The sequence below is a fragment of the Coccinella septempunctata genome, chromosome 4 (genome assembly GCF_907165205.1).
Source record: "Coccinella septempunctata chromosome 4, icCocSept1.1, whole genome shotgun sequence".
Taxonomy (NCBI): Eukaryota; Metazoa; Arthropoda; class Insecta; order Coleoptera; family Coccinellidae; genus Coccinella; species Coccinella septempunctata.
Window position 1 is genome coordinate 17540262 of NC_058192.1, and position 16568 is coordinate 17556829.

At 35.0% G+C, this 16568-nt stretch overlaps 1 protein-coding gene across 3 annotated transcripts in view; it reads right to left on the bottom strand.

The window, feature by feature from the left end:
* LOC123312289 (transcription factor GATA-4-like) overlaps positions 1 to 16568 on the bottom strand; it is a 94092-nt gene that overhangs the window by 57852 nt on the left and 19672 nt on the right. The window contains exon 1 of one of the 3 annotated variants that reach the window (XM_044896646.1): positions 3872 to 3958. The exons of the other annotated variants lie outside the window; for them this stretch is intronic. The gene's annotated coding sequence lies outside the window, so the exon portion shown is untranslated. Of the gene's footprint in view, positions 1 to 3871; positions 3959 to 16568 lie in introns of those variants that run through there. 3 annotated transcript variants of the gene reach the window in all.

Genomic DNA, 16568 nt, shown 5'->3' on the forward strand with positions numbered 1-16568 from the left:
AGGTGCTCACTAAAATAGCTGATACTAGTTTTCTAATGAATGTATAAAAACCAAATTTTGCCCAGCTCTTGTCAACATATTGAATCATACGTTACATCTCTATTTTTAGCATTCTGATATACAGGGTCTTCAAAAATTAAAGTTAAAAATTCAAATAGAAGTTCAATCGAAACTTAATTTTTTCAAATGGCAACCTATATTTTTTTCTTGTTCAGAGCAGGTTGTTCAGAGCAGGTTAAAATGAGCAAAAAATTTTTTCAAACTTCTTCTGTAAAGTGAATAGTTTCAGAAACATGGACGAAAAAGTGCATTTTCCCGTGAGAATATGATTGTCATTGTAAAGCACAAACTACTAGATATATCCAACATGTGTGATTTCATTGACAAATGATATTTAACAAGTTTCGTGTCTAGAGCTTAATAAAAAAGAAAAATGTAAATTTGCTAAACTTCAACCACTTCTCCGAAAGGTAGACAGAAAAAGATTTACCTATTTGCTAGTACGTATAATATAAAAGGACCGAGGATTTTAAGCAATTAGGTAAAGGGAGAAGACAGACAAGTAATTTACCCATTGGTAAATTACGTATGAAAGGACCAAGGATTTAAGGCAATTGGGCACCAATTTCTAAGAAATGACTAAATTTGGCAAGATACCCAGCCTATAACCTTTCAAAACTAACAATCATCCATTGATCTTCGAAGCGATTTAGCTCACAATTATTCAAAAATTTTAACCGTTTTCTTTATATTCTAATATAGGTACCGCTCTCTGCCTAGATAGAGGTTAAGACTCTGGCTAATAGCTCATATAGTCTATCCTCTCATAAAACGAATATTTGTACCTACATAATGAAAGGGTAATTTCGAGAACGCTTAAAATTCTTTTTGTCAGGGCCGAATCGGAAAAAATGTTATAGGAATAGAGTGTTCTTTTGACCTAGAAGAATATAATGTTAAAAGACTCGCCCTGTATATATCTCATAATGCATATTTGGTCCTTATGTTTCTTCTTCACAAATAATTAATTTTTTTGGATAACGAATCACCGCACCATCTGCATTTTTGTCGCATCTTCAGGAAATCCCCTGTCGCTCTGTATATCAACATAAATATACAGGGTGAATCAAATGAGCTCGATCTATCGATTACTCGTAGAAATTAAGGTCTAAAATGAATATTAAGAACTACATATGTACTTATTCCAGGCCTCACATGTTGCCATAAAAATTAGGACTACCCACTAGGGTATTAAACAGACATATGCAGCGTTAAAACCGTGATTATCTTTTTTTAATAAACTTTTCAGGGTTTTCACTCCCAATCTCTGAAACAAAATCAATTAAAAATGAAATCGATGATTTGCACTAATTTGTCAGGAGCAAATTAACTAGAAAAAAATTGTTGCCTGACAATGAATTGAAAATAAATAAAGTTGAAATTATAATTTTATGTGGTAACGTTTCGGAGTCTATATCAGACTCCTTCATCAGACGAAAAATCTATTTTTGAAAATCTTCTGAATTGTGGCTTTTGTTTGACATCAATTGTCAATACATAGAAATAGAGACTGCAGAGAAACGTTGATTCATTTGATTTTGAAATTACCGGATGACAGCTCCTTCTTTAGTGAATTGATCCAAATATGATCTATTCCTACCGAACAATTTGCCAAATCATTATCTTGATCTAATAGAATACACGTAGACTCTTTGATCTTTCGTTTGAAATGGCATGGCTCCGTCATTAAAATTTTAGTGTTAGGAGCAAATCATCGATTTCATTTTTAATTGATTTTGTTTCAGAGATTGGGAGTGAAAACCCTAAAAATTTTATTAAGAAATGCAGAATCCTCCCAGAATAAATTTTAATCGATATGTGATTATCTTTTGTTCGAAGACGAAGCAAAAATCACGGTTTTATGGCTGCATGGTGAAATTCGAGAATTTGTGGGGACCTTTTACTAATTCTATTTGTTTACAAAATTGCTAAGAAGGGTGAGTTATTCTGAGAGTATGGGGACGATCAATAATCAATACAAATTTATCGGCAAGAATTAATGACAGATCAGATTCAATCAAAAATACAAACATGCTGAATCATTATTACACTTCGTAATGTAATATTCAATTGACTTCGTTTGAAAGGGGAGAACGATGATCCAATTTGAAAAAAAATCCATATCTCGAATACAAGGTGAGTCTTTGACTCGTACAAATATTTTAAGAGTAGATTCTTGTGGGCAAAAGAAACACTTTTTCCCTTCACCATTTCCGAATCGACTCAGTTTTGAAAGATACAATACAAGCAATTGAAAAACCATTAAAAATATTATTTTTAGTTCTATCTTCTCTTCTCACAAACGGTTTATTCGAATGAAATGAATTTCATTTACCTATTTGATCAATAATTTTCGAACACAAGATATCACCCAGGTCTTTCAGTTTTCTAATTATGACCCATTACGTACCTTAAAAAAAACAAAAAATCGAAAGAACTCTCGAAACTAAGTAAAAATTAATACAGTAAGAATGAATGGAAATGGATATTCTCTAAAAAAATCGCAACGTCAAAATCAGTAAGTACCTACATCAGGTGTCCGAGGATGATAATTATTTTTCGATTTTATTGAATCTGCATCCTAGAAAAAGGACATAGATACTACATTCGTTATATAAGCAAACCCATTAATAATTCTGATAACACCAAAGGTTATCTTGCCGGCGTAGAACTTTACGTCATAAATCGAACGAAGACAACGAAAATTATATCTTTCACGATAAAATGTCTACAAATTAATACTTCTCATTTTACAAGCGAAGTGCCAGTCCACTGGGTTCTTTGCTCTTATACTCTTGTATTGAAAATTCAAATCGAATCGATCTTGAGTCGCTGTCTCTATTATGAATGGATAAACTAGAATCCTTTATATAGTATAGTATATCCACATTCAATTGATGAAATTCATTAAGATTCATAATTCACTTCATTCTGAGGATGTTGAATATCGACCCAAGAGAAAAAATGGTGTTCTGTATGAAGAAAAAAGAATCAGTACCTGACCTTGATGGTGCTATGCGATGTTATTTGACTAATGGAATAAATGAATCCTATTCATCATGAAAATTCCTATACAGATGGTGATTTCGCGAACCTCTCAGACAAAACTGTCCAAAATTTTGTAATACGGACTTGCAAATCGAATTATATTTGACTGCATTTTTCTTGAACATCGTGTGATCAATTTCCAATCCAAAGTATCAGATAAGTGATGCCATTCAGAAGATAAAGTGCTTTAAATATTTTCATTCTAATTTTAAAAATACCGTGTCAATCAGAATCTAGTAGGTACTCCTAGACACTACATTTGCGGTTTTTCGTAATCCTTTACGTATCGTTTACCACTACCATGTCTACCATTAAAATGTTTCCTATTTTATGTGGGATACCCTGCATAGTTTCACAAACTGTGTCGCTATAGCAATTTATGCAGATATTCAATCCATCTACTAAGTGAAGCAACAACATATCATTAATTATTTAACCGTTATATATTTTTTAAGGAAACACCTTTCTAACTACAAGTTAATGAAATGATTGAACATTTTCAGTCCAGTCAGTCACATATCGAATCATAATCCTCATTGGTTCCTTTCGACATGAGACAAGTCAACAATAGTAAGAGTTTTATTAAGTTGATAATGGGTTAAAGAAAACCAATTAAATGAAACGCCGACAGTTTCGGTCTAGATTTAGACCATCTACAGGGCTCTGGAAGTCTGGAATCGAACAATACAGAGATTTCAGACGTAGAAAAATGGCACCGACAATACATATGTAGTACGTACACACACAAAATCTTGAAACTCACATTATTTCTAGGTTTTCCGTGTTCTCATGTATAAATTCAAGGAACATTACAGTGCAGTGAGATTGGGCATACCACCAGCAGGAGAGGATCAATCACGACTGAAAACACATAAACAAACAGACGGTGGCATGTGATCATGTGTTCAATAAGATTTTTGCAGCGTTCGAAAAATGCCTCATAATGTAGGTATATACAGGGTGTCTGTAAACAAATGCGAAGGACTTGAGGAGATGATTCCTCGATGAAATTAGGCAGGGGTAGTTCTTGTAAATTTTTTTCGAAATCGACCTACCTTCCAAGATACAGCCTTTGGAAAGCGATGACGAGTTGACCGTTTTTATTTTTTTTATCTACGGGTTCTGAAGAACACTGAGTCATAAAACTATACATAATATGAAGCACTAAGTATGTTACTCACACAATTTTTTTAGATTTTATAATTTTATTATTAGGGGTTGAAAATAACAACCCCTTACGATTTTCCTTCAAAAATTGTTTTCGTGGGATAGATTTTCGAAAAATAAAATTCTCTTATGGTTTATCATTCAATACAGGAGAAAAAAAGTCTCTTGCAAAATTTCGAAACAGTCGATACTTTTCTCGAAATAAATAAAAACAAGCTGTTCTGATCATTGTTCCTTCCATTTCATCGTATAAGTGTTCCATAGAATGACTACCTCCCGCTAAAATACATACATGAACTCTCTGCCTCATAGACCTTCGTATACCTACTACTTGTATGTTTTTATTTATTCCAAGAAAATTATCGAATGTATCGAAATTCTGCAAGATACTTTTTTCTCCAGAATTGAATGGGAAACCATAAGAGAATTTTATTTTTCGAAAATCTATCCCACGAAAACAATTTTTGATGGAAAATCTTAAGGGGTTGTTATTTTCAACCGTTAATAATACAGTTATGAAATCTGAAAAAAATGTGTGAGTAACATCTACTTAGTGCTTCATATTCTGTATAGTTTCATGACTCAGTGTATTTTAGAACCCGTAAAAAAATTAAAAAATGTCAACTCGTCATCGCCTTCCAAACACTGTATCTTGGAAGGGAGGTGGATTTCGAAAAAAAATTGATAGGAACTACCCCTGCACATTTTCATCGAGGAATCATCTCCCTAAATCCTTCGCATTTTTTTACAGACAACAGACACCCTGTATATTAATTTATTTTCTCTCAATTTTTCATGTTAACTCGAAACTATTCAAACATACACGTCTCAACATTTCGCATTTCGGATTTTTTCGATGAGGCTAAAATACTAAAATAGCATAAGTTGAGATTATCTCTATCGGGCCTTTTGTTGATAGAGTATTTATTCTTTTTGCAAAATTATTTTTGGTTTCTGATTTCTTGATACATTTTGAACGAATAAGGCTCTTGTAATTTCTCGCTAAAAGTGACGGTTTTTGAAAAAAAAATTAATAATTTATGAACGCAGGTACACAGTGTGATTCGTATAGGTTGGAATTATCTTACAACTCAAATTTACCTAGGAAGCAGATATTATGTTCTCATAGAGCAACACCAACAAATTCTAAGAGAAAAATTTGAAATCTTTTTCAAGTAGGTACCATCTTTAGGGCGCTGTACGTATAAGGGGGGATTTTCCAAAAAAAAAAAATTATATGAACTATATATGCATACTACTTTTTTAAAAGGAATATAAAATGAATATTCATTCACACCCTGTATAATATAGCCAAATTATCACCCTTTCCTGTGATAGGTAGTTCACCATATATGCAACATGAATACAATAATTTTTTGCAAAATTTTCCGTTTTACAAAGATATTGTCGAAAAAAACATGTCTACTAATGGATGTTTCTCTTCTAGGTACTAGATGAGCAGATCCTTTCTACAAGACAAATCGTCTTTTTCAGACAAGTGCTTCTTCTTAAGTACAAGCAGCAGACAGAGGGCATTAAAACAGGCAACATGACTGAGACTGACACTTGCGCTTCCTTATCAGTTGGGAATATTGTGGAGTTGTCCATGTGAAAATAAATATAAAAATATGTAATTCGTCGATTCGTTATAGCCGCAACCATATAACTAGAGGAAGTCGTTATCAGTCACCCTGCGAGCAACGCTGGACTGATAAGGCGGACGCCACTGCGCAAGCACAGTCAAACTGGAACAATGCTAGTCAGGAACGTAATAATTCTTTTTCATAATTTTAATAATACGAGCAGTAATTTCAACAGTTGAACCAAGAACCTACCACAATTTGAATTTTGAAAATTCATCGAGGAACACATTCACAGTGAAAGAAAAATTTACAACACCAAAAATACGAAAATGAACACTTGAACACAATAAATTTCAGTGAAACAGAAGTCCATCATTCTCAATATATAAAGGGTAGGTATAAACCTACATACTTATAAGTATGTCCCTCGAAAAAAATTTTGTCTGTGGACAACTTTGTTTCTGGAAACTCTTCTGATAAAAAGTGCAAGTTACCTACTTAAACAAAAGCATTTCTCACTATAAATTTTTAATTCGTTATTCGTTGTGTATCACATATTGGGAGAGAAAACCTATGAAAACGTTCAAGAAGAATGACACCTCCCTAATAATGTTCATGTTCAAACTCATGATATGTGTATTTAGTAGTATAGTAGTAGTATATCAGCTTGGCGTCTTGTATTATGAGCAAACTAAATTTTCCTTCGGAGCCTGAGTATCCGAGTATCCAAATGATCTCTCCAAATTGAGATCATAATTTTATTCATGGTCTCTCAATGAAAGCATTTGTTCAGAATCATTTTACACGATTGGGAAAAGAACTATAGGACACATTGATACCTAAAAATTACAGCTATTCTACTTGTACCGTATCTATAGGAATTCTCGAGTTCGATGGAAATTGATTCTAAATACTTCCCTGTGTTCCAGTTCCTCAGACGGTTACTTCATGAAAAACTGTATTACGAGCATTTCCACTAATTATTCATGAATACGGTATACGTCATTTTCAGACAGGTGAAGATAGGTGAAATAGATGTTTTCTGATAGCAATTCCTATCTTGAAATACGAATGAAGATGATTCTGACCGTAGATAAGATATGTACATATATAAAATCAGTCGGCTTTTGATTTAATTGTAAATGAAAGCGCTTCTTAAAATTTTCGTTTAGGTAGGTACACCTACACTTCAGAAAATTATGAAGGATGCTTATCCATTTTTCGTCTTATGCAGCTAATGCTTTTCTTGAACACACAGTTACACAAAAAATATCGTGAAAAAGTGTGGTATATCATCAAAAAACAGATCTCCCAACTTTTCGATCCGATCTTATCATTTTTAGGACCATTATGAGTGGATGAGAACTATGAGAAGAAAAATTAACAGAGTAAATTCAAATATTCGTTTCATTTTATTGAAACATGCACAAGAGGCTCAATTTTGTCTTCAAATTACAAAACATTTCATGAATAATTGAGAAGTTTGACATGGAATTTTATTACAAAACATTTCATGAATATAGTTGAAGAGTTCGTCATTGAATTTTTCTGTGTCAGAAATGGATAGACTTTTGTTGGTGAGGATAATTTGGCCATTGATGGGTTTCTCATCAACCCTTTTATTGTAGGGATGAAATAGTGGAACTAGTTGAATTCGAATTTTGAACTGAAAAATGAATTATATGATTTTGAACAGATTTTGACAGCATTTTATCTTCACCCACCTGAAGATGCTATTGTGAAAGCGAAACACGTGTCGTGGTTGATTAACTCATGATAGTAGTGAAAATCATGTAATGATTTTCATCCACTATCGGCCACATCAATTCAAGAATTCGAATTTGATATTTTTCATGTATTTTTAGGTCAATGACATACCTACCTTTATACACTTTATGAATGAGTAATATTTCCGAAGTATTCCTAACAAGATGCCTGATAAAAGAATTACAATTACAAAAATAAATGAACCTGTAACTGATGAGTTCTTTCATCAATTACAATCCTACAAAAAATATCAAAGGTAAGGTATGAATTTTTACGTTACTTTTTAACTTTTTACTGTGCGTTTTCGAATTTTTTGATGCCGGACTATAAATTTGAGGAATGTGTTGCTATACTGGTATAATGGCATTGAATTCGTACTACTACAAAAGGACCAAATGTATGTATATCGTTTATTATCTCACCAAGCATTCTGGACAGTTTCTTCGTCAATTACTTTTTAAAAAAATTCTAATTCTCCATGATTACTTCGAATAGGTACCTAGATATATTTTCTCGATTTTTTTCACTTGGAATCTTTCAGTGACTAGTAATATCGAATAATTGATACTTTTATCGTCAGTACACAAGTGCAATTCGTCTGAATCTGAATTAATAGGTTCCAAAGATTCACCATCACTGCTTCCTTCCCCCTTAGTTTTGGGTTGGTATAAACTCATTATTCTTAAACTTTCTCCTATCCATTTATGCTACCCTGTTTTGCAGTTAAAATGGTGGGTAGTTGCAGCCATACAACCGATTCAAGATTCACAAACGCACCATAAAACGATAGGTAACCATAAAAATTTCAGCGAAGGTCATGATTCATTTTGAAGGCAGGTATTTACCAAATGCTACTTATTGACGTTATATTGAGAACGGTTCAAATTCTTCTTCTACCGGTCTTTTCCATTGTCCGGGTTATGTTTCGAAAGACTGAAAGGATCTCCCAGAACAATTGTGAATAGCTTTATATTGAGAAAGCTTCACTCTCTACTTTATTCAATTCTTCACCTGTATGCTTCCATGAAGAAAAAGAAGAAAAAATAATGTCCTTCCGATTACGTCTCTCAATCCGGTCATAAGAAAATATTGAAAAATTTTCTTGTCTCCTGCAATGTTTGTATGGAACGGAAGATTTTCGGGAAAAATCTAAAAATGTGATTGAATGCATTTTCGAGACTCGTATGGATGAAAAAATTGCAAGAGAAAAAGAACGTTTTCAATTTAATGCGTTTTCATAACTTTCCTACAATTTTCAAGGAATTCAAATAGTTGATTAATGTTTAGTGGTTCCAAAGACATCGTGGCCCAGTATAAAACGTCTTAAGAGGGTCCATCGGCAAAATAGGTAGTACTGTGAGATTTCGCATATCATAAAACTGCAAATTCAGTGATTTTCGTATGATAGAAAAAGACTATTTTTAGGGGCGAATTTCAGGGGGTAGTAACTACGTAAGGAAAAATTAAAAATAGGGATCTCCTTATTTTGCCACGGAAAATTGTGACAAAATTTGTTTTTTTCCAACAACCTTTTTTTCGATATAAAAATGGAAAGGTTACTTAATAGTAGGTACCTAGTGTCTTTCGTACTGATTCAACTGGCCTATACTGCCAAGATTTTTGAAAATATTCAACTTTGTCTTTGTTTGCGGCAGAAGTTGCCATTTTTTGTTTTTACTTGAGAGTATTTTATGTTTGAGCTCAATTAACGTTGAAATTTGGTGATTGGAGTTTTCGAGTCATTCCAAATCATCCCTAGCTGGCCTTATTACCCGCACTTACCGCAGTATTTATGGGGAGTCTATGAGAGAGTTGAACCCCTTTTCAGTCTGAAGCCAGTTGTATAGGTAGCAACTCATTTTTTTTGCGATATCATGCCCAAATAGGTAACGATAGATAAAATAGCAGAGAGATGAACATTTTGAGTACAGCAATTCTTTTTTTAGGACCGAAAATTGGCTCATGTCTCTCTAACCCATGGGAGAGTTGAACAGGGGGCGAGAGAGACTTGACCATAAGTTTGTTTATCAGGAAAAACATTGAAAGAAAACAATTTCCAATGACCAACGATTGCCTGTGTCAAGGTTTTCATCATCAGATGTATCAGCGTATGAAATACATATTTTCTATTTCAGAGTCACTCTCCCTTATTTCAGAGATGTTTTTTACTTTTTTGTACCTTATTATATTTTTTATATTCATTTCTTTTATTGGATCTTCTTTTTTTAAAGCAAACTATTATCTAAGCTCAGTGCGAGAAACTTGAACCACTGATTATGACTCCCGACCATAGCATTGGTCAAGTCTCCCGCACTCCCTTTTAGGCTATTCAACAGATGTTTTCTTGAAACTTACTTAACTTACAACTACCTATTATTAAAAAGACTCATCGTTTGTAAAACAATATTAATCAATGAAAGCAATAAAACTAAATAACACCACGCACCAACTAAACTTTTCATACAATATAACAAACAATAATTATTCAATTTCTTACTTCCTAACAACAAAATAACGTTCAACCCTCTCACTCCCGAACTGTTTTGATGGCGGCCAAAATGGAGCCACCAATGGTTGTATCTTGTTACGAGTATGTCGCAAGCTATTTACGATACCGATAGCGCAAAATTTGAATTGAAATATTTGAGGTGGTTCAAGTCTCCCACCTGAGCAAGTCTCCCGGACTTGTATGGTATTAGATAATACTAGCAGTCATCGTTTTCTGAACAATTTGTACATTGGACCTGATCTGGTTTGACCAGATTAGCTGCTTACTAGCTCTATTTACGTTGATCCAATGGAGATGAGAGTGTCCAGAGATTTCTTCATCGAGGTTTCCAAATTTGCGAAGCTGGTACGAATCAGTACGTAAAAACATAAACTAACGTTACTCCACGTGACCCCAAATCAAGTGCGACCTGTGCTAAAACAAGGAAGTACCTCGGCATGGATTCAGAATTCCAATCCTCAATTCCAGTAAAAAATGCCATTGTTATGACGTTCTAATTTTTCCACTCTCGGCCATCAGCTCCACTCCGTTGCCGTTTCTACGTTTCGCACACCTTGGGTGCTCTCCAGAAATAACAAATCGACAGGTTGTGTGTGACAACAGGGCGACCTACACTTGCCACGGCAATTTGTGAAACTGGAGAAGCAATAAAGCGGCGAACAATGGCAATGCACGGGTTTAGTTAGCTGCACGCCATTTCCCCCCTGAAAACTCGCCGATGGAAAAATCAGAGTACAGTTATCGGCAGGTGGGTTGATTTACTTCTTCCTCATATCTCGGGATTTACGAGGCCTTGCGTGGCCGTGACGCAATTCTATGGTTCGGTGTAACTTGTTCTACTGGCTCAATGGAAACATCAACGGTTTCAGTATGAGAGGATTGAGATATTTCAAATCCAGCTCCTCGGAAAAAGGACGATGTCTTAGTTGGTGCTCTGGTCAGCCAAAGGAAAAATGCTACATTTTCACACATCAGCACTAGGGCTGCACAATGTGCAGATCCCTATGACGTTAGATTAATAACTCCAACTTCTGTTTCTCCTTCCATCAATCTGAGTGACAAGTGTTTTCGTTTGAGCATAACCTCCAGAAATTCAAAATACCAATAAATAAAAAAAACAGCTCTCAAATGTAGGTAGTAGAGTGCACTGTGCACTTTGCACTGAAGCCATTAGAAAAACTTCTCTCTATGTCATTATTTTGCAGATTCAACAGGTCAAATGAGCTTTTCATCAATTCAGGCTACTTCCTTTAAACAGCAAGTTCCTGCCAAGATTCGAGACTTTTGGATATTTTGGGGCTGACACAATTTTTTTGCAAATCCTCAGCCGACGTATTTAAAAAAGGGTAGCCACCAAAAGCAAAATGTTCATATAGACTCGTTGTTGAGGTTTCTAACACTCGTTAGACTTCTTACGTCTCTGATACAAGAGCAGCTTGTTTGATAAATGCTTCCAGCAGTGTTTCATGTGTGTATCTTAACATTCTTAACAAGAGTTGAAGCCACAAAGTAGAATCAAAATATTCTCTTTCTGTATTCGAACGCTCAAACCCTCGTATTGCGTGAACATCACGTTTCGAAATCAAATGAAAATGAATCATTCAAAAACAATTTGTGTTAGATTCCAAGAGATTTATGGATCAATTTTTTTCAACTATATTATAGGTATTATGATCTTGGCGACCCCTGGAGCTTTCGCTTGAAGTCAGCAATAAGGTGATAAAATGGCGGCCAAATGCATCGAATAGTTTCAGGGGTAGACAACAAAGATGGTGGATAGTCTATTGAAACACCCTTTATACATAGTGTCGCATTGAAATGGCAGCAGATATCTTTCCTTTTAAAGAATTGGGATTTTTTAAATCGCTGAGACCCGTCAATTTGGTTCTTGAGGTCCACATTTTTATTCATACAAACCATTATCATATCATTTAATTCCTCTACGCGGCAACCCCAAACCCTTATCTTTAAATATTTGGGAAACATTGGTCTTGCGATATGTTGTTCAGAAGGTCCTGGAAGAATAAATAAAGCCAGCAAATTTCCGACAGATGTAGCCAAATACCACCGAAATGCTCCAAAATATGGGACGAAAGTCTTTTTCTATTTCAGTTTAGTTTAGAATGATCTAAAAACACATATTAATATTCTCGTTACTCTATAGGGCGAGTCTTCGACTTGTACATATATTTCATAAAAAGATTCCTGAGGCCGAAAGAAATTCTTTTTGCCTTTAGTATTTTTTCACATTCGGCGATTTCGTATAATTGGATATTCAAAAATATCTGAAAAATTGAGTTTTTTCAATGAATGCAACTTTGTTTAAAAGATCCACAAATGTGTAGGATTATAGATTAGGCTTGTTTTTCTGTTGGGAATTTTGTTCTTTCAGGGGTGGCATAAATCACTATGATAATTCGAAATGGCTAAATCTTTTTATCTAGGCTGAATCGTAAAAAAATGGTGAAAGAAAAAATTTCACTTTCGACCTAAAGAATTTATTGTTAAAATATACAGGGTGATTCGACGAAAACTAAACACCTGCGAACTGCGAGGAACAACAACGGCTTTATTTAACGAACGACATTCTGGAAAAAATGTATCCGCTGCTTACGTTGAGCAACTGGTTGCCAAATTTGACGCTACTGGTTCAGTCGGAAACAAAAAGAAGGTGCATAAAGAGACGAAGCGAGGAACGTGGCTGTCTTAGGTCATGTAGCAATGGTTCCGACCTTTAGTAGGGGAGAGTTCCTTTGAACTGGACAGCCCATGAACCGGACGCTACAGTTTCCTACTACACTCGATAGCAATTTAGCATCCCTTACGTAAAACCCATTTTCGCAATATCGATCGAGATCTCTTGTAAAATGGCTGATCCTGTGGCTCGCGCCTTGTTGCGAAAATGGGATTTACGTAAAGGATGCCAAATCACCATCGAGTGTTTTAAAAAATTGTAGCGTCCGGTTCATGGGCCGTCCAATTCAAAGGAACTCTCCCCTACTAGGAAATTGACCGATTTATCTGGTGTTTCACGCACAACAATCATAAAAATTCTTAAACAACATAAATTCCCTCCTTATAAGAGCTATAATGTTCGATTTGTTTTTCGGACGAGTGTTCATTTTACCGTAACGGCATTGTAAACCGGCACAACTGACGGTATTGGTATTGGATGATAATCCAAGATTATTTCGTGAGGTGCATATACTCAACTCCCCCGAAAATTAAATGTTTGGGCTGGTATTTATGGAAATCACATAAATGGCTCTTTTTTATATCCGATAATCTCATTAAAGATCTATTGGAGAACCCTCGTGCAAGTATTGGAGTATGCAGAAGTCCATCAAACATTCATTTCCCAACAAGGTTATGCACCACCTCATTTCGTTCAACCAGTGCGTCAGTTCTCAGATGACAATTTTCCTCAAGCTTGGTTCTGAAGAAGTTGACATATTGAGTGGTCACCCAGATCACTCGATTTGGCTTTACTGGACTTTTTTCTATTGGGTCACTTGAACTACAAGATTTACGCTACCCATCCTGAGTCACTGGATGATTTGTGAACTTGCGTCAAATTACACCAGAAATCTTGAGTGATGTACGTGAACGTTTTAAGCAAACCTTATATTACTGTATGGAAGTGAATGATACGCATTTCCAGCATTTAATAAACTAATCACAAAAGTAAGTATTCTTCCACTATTTTACCTCTATCGTTATCGATGGAATTATTTATTGAGAGAAATTTCAGGATCAGATAGTATTCGATAAGATCTTCAACATGAGATATCGTAAGACCCCACATCCCTATTCAAAATCAAGGGGTTGTGCTAACCCCCTTTAGGGAATGCAAAGAGAGGAAAAGTTGTTCCCCTTCGAATCAAAAATTGACTGGTCCCAGCGATTTTTCAAGTCAAAGACTCACCGTGTAGAGCAGTGTCAAATAAAAGCTACAATTCAAAAGATTTTCAAAACTTGACCTTCGTCTGATGAAAGACTCTGAAGTCTAATATAGACTCCCAAACGTTACTATACATAATTATAATTTCAAAGTTCCTTTTTTCAGTTCAATGTCAGGCAACAATTTCTTCTACTTGATTGGCTCCTGACAAATACGTGCAAGAATTTACGCAGGAGCAAATCAGTTATTTCAATTTTTCAATTGATTATGTTCCAGAGATTGGGAGTGAAAACCCTTAAAAGCTTCAGAAAGTGTAGAGCAGTGTTTCCCAAACTATTTGGGAATCTATTCTCATCGAATTAATTCGTCAAATTCTAACCCCAATCCTGTTTTTTCTTACGCACTATAATCACAGAGATGTGCCGACCAAAAGGATTGCCCAACATGGATCATGGTTGAATAACAAGTGTGGTAAACGCGAGAAACCCACTTGACCCGAAGGGTCACTTGTGGCCATAAAGCTCCCGATCTCAATCTCAAATATCCAAAGCCAATCGTTTCGACTGATTTATATCGATGCGACTCCGACGCTCACCGTCAGGAGCTAATTTATTGACCGAAAAAGGGATGACAAACGACCGTAGTAGCCCGCTTATCCCGGTTTCCGAGCCATCATAATCGGGAGATGGTGTTGGTACGATTCGATGGGGACTATCGGATCGAGTAATAGGAGTATAAAATACTGTGGGATCGAACAACGAATTTGAAGGTTTTTTTTTTTTAATTTTAGTCCATCTAATTAGTTTTTTCTTTCAGACAGAAGTCATGAGATGTTTTAGATTAGTCGAACTCATTAAAATAAGTGTAGGCGTTTCAACGGTTTCCATACCAATTTACTCAAAGCTAGCAGGGTATTAACAACTTATATTATTTTCTTCAAAAGTATGGAATAGAAAAATAAAGAGTTATGCATAAGTCTGGAATGAAATTAGTTATTCTTCAAAAATTAATCGAAAAAGAAAACGCTGAAACCAGTCAATTGGTTTTCAATTACCTATACCCCCATTTTCTGGTAATAAAATTAAGTGTTTTCCTTCAACCCCTTAGCTGCACCCTATTCAACTTCCATTGAACTTGAAAAGCTCGCTGAAAATGGAATCGCAACAAAATCTTTATTTTTGCCCAATATTGTGGTTATCAGAAGACACACAAAAGTGAAAATGAAATTACCTTATATCTTTGAGTATTAATACTCAATGCTACAATGCTAATATGTAGATTCTTAACCAGTTACTTGAAATTGAGACGCCGAAACACGTTGAAATCCGATTGCACTTATTTTTTGGCAATAATATTTAACATTTTTCTCCAACCCCTTAACCGCAACCCTAATCAACAGTTCAGGGAAAAACTAATCTCACCACACTCTTTATTTTTATTTTAGTCTCTCGATTATCTGGAACTCAAAAATAACAAAATATACATACTCTATGGCCTGCCGCAGACATGCAACTTTTCAGTTGCGCAACAGTTTGATTGCAAGCGGTTCGAGGGCGCACACAAAGGCAATCGCTGCAACTATTTAGTTGCATGTGTGCGGGGCCCCATATAAATGCATTGTACTCACTTCTGCAACTAAACAGTTGCAAAACTGAAAAGTTGCATGTCTGCGCCAGGCCTATTAGTATTGTCTACATAGGTGCTGACAATGTCCCCCGCAGCTACTAATTGGCATGCTCCAAGATGTTGCTAAAATCTTTCAGTAAAATTCCGAATGGCATCAGCTCAGCCGATATGTTATTTAATTCAATTTTAGTTTTGGCTTTTAGATCTCCAATATTAGCAAAGAAATTAATCTAATGGCGTTGACTCTGGGGATCTTGGTGGCCATTCAATTATATTTCCAAAATAATAAGTATACAGAGTGAGTCTTTGACTCGTACAAATATTCAAACAGTATAAATTCTTGAGGTGAAAAGAAACACTTTTGTCCTATACCATTTTTTCCGATTCGGCCCTGATAAAAAGATATAACCATTTCAAGGTTTTCATAATGAGCTATGCCACTCCTGGAGGAACAAAATTACCTCCAGAATAACTAGCTAAATCTGTGACACTACACATCTGAGGATCTTCTAAACAGAGTTGCATTCGGTCAAAGTATCCAATTTTTCAAATTTCACAGATTACTTTGAATTTTTGAACATCAAATTACTCGAAAATATGAAGAATACTTGTATCTTACAAAGAGTTCAAATATTCATTTGATAGCGTGTAACTTAGTTTCAAGTGTTGGATTCTTTGAATTTTTGGTATTTTCATGGTACGTAATGGTCATAATGAGATAACAGGAAGACGTGGAAGATATCTTGTATCCGAAAAAGATTCATCGAATAAATTAAAACTATATTCCGAAATTCATTTCATTCGATAAAACCGTTTGTGAGATAAAACTAAAAATAAATTTTTTTATGGTTTTTCAACATCTTTCAAACCAAGCCGATTCGGATTGGGATGAAGCAAAAAGTGTTTT